General features: G+C 34.5%; 1 long non-coding RNA gene across 3 annotated transcripts; it reads right to left on the reverse strand.

The window, feature by feature from the left end:
- Positions 1-218: 218 nt before the first annotated feature.
- On the reverse strand, positions 219-2,964 carry LOC113781403. Of its 3 annotated transcripts, none has more exons than XR_003469597.1 (7): positions 2,814-2,964; positions 2,368-2,514; positions 2,163-2,214; positions 1,799-1,872; positions 1,658-1,720; positions 925-1,002; positions 219-453 (listed from the first exon to the last, which is right to left on the reverse strand). It is a non-coding gene; the product is annotated as an uncharacterized LOC113781403 (long non-coding RNA). The 3 variants fall into 3 exon arrangements; XR_003469596.1 differs by having other exon boundaries at positions 2,368-2,601; XR_003469598.1 differs by lacking the exon at positions 219-453 and having other exon boundaries at positions 963-1,002; positions 1,342-1,720; positions 2,368-2,601.
- Positions 2,965-4,302: the final 1,338 nt, after the last annotated feature.

The raw sequence follows: 4,302 nt of genomic DNA on the forward strand, positions 1-4,302 counted from the left end.
TTGAAAGTGTCATGATAGGTATAGTATAACATTAGAATATCGAATTCTATGCTGACACTTTTAACTGCCAGAAGTTTTTTTATCTTTTTTTTTTTTGATATAGAAGCAACCTGCAGGTAATGCTCCCTGCTATACATTCCGTCAATCAGAAACCCAAAGGACTTGTAAAATTATCCCAAAGAACAGAATGCATATAGTAATCTAAAAACAAAAGTCAATACTCAAATATAATTTGTTGAACTAAAAGTCAGTAACAAGTACTAACATAACAAATCCCTAACAAATACAAACTTGAAAGATTCTCATGTGCACAAACTTAAAAGATTCTCTTGTGCACAAACTAAAATATTCTCATCCCTAGCAAGTAGAAAGAACTTGCAGTAGCTTCCAAACTTTCCAATGAAATGAGAGCCTTCAGTCATAACCTGATATCTTTTGTGAGCCATCATTATTCTGCAAATAAAGACCACAAATAAAAAAATAAATTAAAGATATCAGCACCTAGCAATTACGTTCTAATGTAAAGTAACGATACCAAACAGGATTCATTTCATTCGAAATAAAGTTGATTGCTGAATAGCCAAATTTTGGTACCAAGCAGGTTTGCAAAACTTAACTGGCAAAAGCAAAGGTGATAACGCAGGTTATATTTTCTTGTATATCAAAAGGTTTTGGAATAACACACTGATCCAGTTGCCATCATTGCACTGAAATTTCTACTTGCTATCACTAAACATACTACTAAAGCAGCAAACATACTAAATAAAGAAGAAGAATGACCAAAAAGATAGATGTCATGATTGAAATTACCCCCCTTTAGAAGACTAGAATTTATGAATCTAGATGTAATTTTATCCTTTGGCTTAGCAATGAATTCGAACGTTTGACATAACAATCTGGGGAGAAAATGTGAAAAAGCAATACCTCTTCTTTGAAGTTTAGATCATAAGTCTTGTCTTTACCGTAAAACTCAGAAGCAGCCACATCCATCCCAATCACAACCTGCAGCAATTTCAAACTCTTCAAACTGATTTCAATACAGACTTGTTGAAATAAACCATACCACAGACAAGCACCCATCAAATAAGTTCAATTAGGATGTTCAAGAAAGTAATGGCTGGACCAATGCCAGAAGTACCATTAATTTTTTAGGCAAATATCTCACTTCCATTCTCACTCACCACTTCCCTTTATTCCCCAATGTATTTAGCCAAAGAGGGGAAAATACCAAAAAACAAAAAAAAATCTTCAATTGAGTGTACAGATGAGTTTAATTGACAAGCTTATGTAGCTTAAAAAATTGGATAATATGAAAACTAGCAATAAATGAAGTCCACTAACCTCTAACCGAAAGGCACGTTCCTCATTGTTTCCCTTCTCTGTGCAACATCTTAATTGCAGCCACAGTGCCATCACTCAAAATCCCTCTATACACTACCCCATACCCTCCATTTCCTATCACATTTGCTGCACTAAATTTGTTTGTTGCAATCTCAAGCTCAGTGTAAGTAAAAACTTGTACACCCCTAAGCTTGGATGCAGCCTGCTTCCATACAAACATCCGCCTTTGACATCTGCTCCATTTTCACCAGCAAAACATATACCCATAGCATTCAAGAACAGTGTAACCAGTATAAACATCCATTCCAATACTTACTTTACCAGTGTAACCAGCTTTAGCAATAGCTGTTTTAAGCAATTCAAGACCTTCCTTGTTCTCCTGAAATGTCAAAGTCACAAAGTTGTAAAATATATGACAATGAACAGGAAGCATATTAGCAAAATGCCATGAACTAACCTGGATATTAGAGCAATGTCACCCTCATCACCAACATTTGTTGCATCTTGGCCATACTTCTTCTTAATTACAGACTGAAGAAAGAGATCAGCAATGTCAAAGCATATGTCAAAGCAACAGAAACACATCAAATGCGCTCACAGATATGAAAGAGGATAAAGCATCTTAATTACAATAATTCTATTAGTTTATATATTATTGAGTAAATTAATATCAGTACCAAAGGAAAGAAGGTTGACATTTTATCGAACAGGTTATGGACAACAAATCCAGTATAAAGGGTAGTGGTCACTTATGTGGGAGAAGCCGGGGTACAGGGCAGGGGGCAAGAGGAGCTTTTTTGGCATAAGACGAGAGCTGATACCTTTGCTTTCCAGCAACTCCTCGACACTAGCAATCATTTCTGGTACCTTGCTCTGTGCAAAAGGTTATTCTTATGAGAAGCAAATCATGTATAGGGAATTACTCGAGCAATATTATATGCCAAATTCACTTCCCATTTTCATATATGGGACAACGAACTTTCTTATTCTTGACTCGTGATGTGATTAACATAGAAGAAGGCTTACCTTTAGGCTCTCTGCAAGGAATGAGTGGTTAGCCAGTTTGTGTACTTTTGCCCATTTTTTCCCCTCATTTGTTATAAGCGGCTCACCTATTAATTTGATAATTTCTTTGCAATGCCTTCCATATCCATTTTCTGGTAAGCGCCTTCTCTGTTGGTTAGTAATTCTTTGATTAGCTCTGCATCTATTATAATTAATTGGGCTTGTGAACCATGCCAACTAATATATAGTTCTTACCTGTCAGCCGAAACAGAAAATCATGAAAACAAGATTGAGAATGAAGCAACTTTTAGAAGAAAAATCAGTATCGAACTTGAACTAGCATACCACAGAATCTTATTGCAGCTTACAGGAGTTAATTATTTTCACATCAGTTGGTTTACAGAGCAGGAGCAGGAAATCAGAAAATTGTACAATTTAGGGCAAAAAGTAACCATGCAATTACATACCTTCAATAGGGAAGCAAAGGTAGTTTGATTGTGGAGAGATTCAGCAGAAAAAACTTTGTGGGGAAAGGAAAATTTTGGCAGAGAGCTTTGAGAGATAGTTTGCCGAGAGAGATGAGAAGAGCCAAAATTTTGCTGGCCGGCAAAATGAAATTTTGAGATTTCACTAAGTGTTTTGGCAAAGGAATCTTCCGCCAAAATCAAACGACATCGTTTTATGTTTTAATTTTTTTGATGTATGTCACATTTTCTCAAGTGTCATGATAGGGAATCTAAAGACACATTATTATTTTTATATCAGATAAAATTAAAAAAAATTAAAGTATATATTATTGATTTGATAACAAATGTCATGATAGAAGTGTTATAATGACACAAACCAACAAGTGTCCTTATACACGTGTCAAGAAAAGCCATTTTTGTTGTAGTGTTTAGTGCACCATTATTCTACATTATATGTATCTACATTATATGTATATATAATGTACTGTTTGGCTGATATAAATGTTACAGTTTGGCTGTATATATAATTATTGAGTTCATGTCTTTTTGTATGTATATATAAATGTTACAGTTTGGTTGATATTCGTGATAAATTGTCTCAAGCAATTAAGCCTAATAATTGTTGAGGCCCCAGTTGCACGTTTAACAAAATTCAGGCAGAACAAAAAATTAAGACTTTTTTGAAAGGCAATATAGCAAATACTTGCAATGCATAAATTTTGATGCCTCTTCTGGGAAGATGGAAGCAAATGCATATTTCAGAGTAGGGTAAAGTACACTTGTAGTCACTAAATTATTCAAAATTTTTAATCCACCCCACTAAAAATTTTTTGTTGGCTATCCTTCATGGATGGAACTAGGATTGCAAACGAACCGAATCGAACTTTGGCCTTATCGAGTCGAGTCTTGACTTAATTTCATCGAACTCGAACTCGAGTTTGAGCTCAACGAGCTGGCAATTTTGAAGCTCGAGCTCGACAAAAATAAAAATAATTATTTTATTTTTTTAAAAAATAAATAAAATAATATTTTTTTCTTAATAAAGAATAAAATATTAAGGATATTTATATAATTTTACTATTAAAATAAAAATAATATATATATATATATATACTCAAGCTCGCGAGAACGAGCTTCATATTTTGAGCTCGAACTCGAGCTCGATTTTGACTCGACCATCTCGAACTCGACTCAAACTCGATATTGATTGAGCTCGAATCGAGTTCGAATCGAACCGCTCGCGAGCGGCTCGATTCATTTGCACCCTTGGATGGAACAACCATTGAGATATTGTCCACAACCGAAAAAGTTGAAGGGCCCAGCATTCAATCAGAAAACTTGAAGCCCCATTAACTACGTACAATGATTAAGAAAGTTAAACTGAATGTAAGAGCATCCAAATTTATCAATGCTTACATCATTCCTTACATGCCAAATATTTCTGAGGCAATATATAAAAAATTGGATAGCAAATTACCCCAAATAATAT

Source organism: Coffea eugenioides, chromosome 1, assembly GCF_003713205.1.
Source record: "Coffea eugenioides isolate CCC68of chromosome 1, Ceug_1.0, whole genome shotgun sequence".
NCBI classification, from domain to species: Eukaryota; Viridiplantae; Streptophyta; class Magnoliopsida; order Gentianales; family Rubiaceae; genus Coffea; species Coffea eugenioides.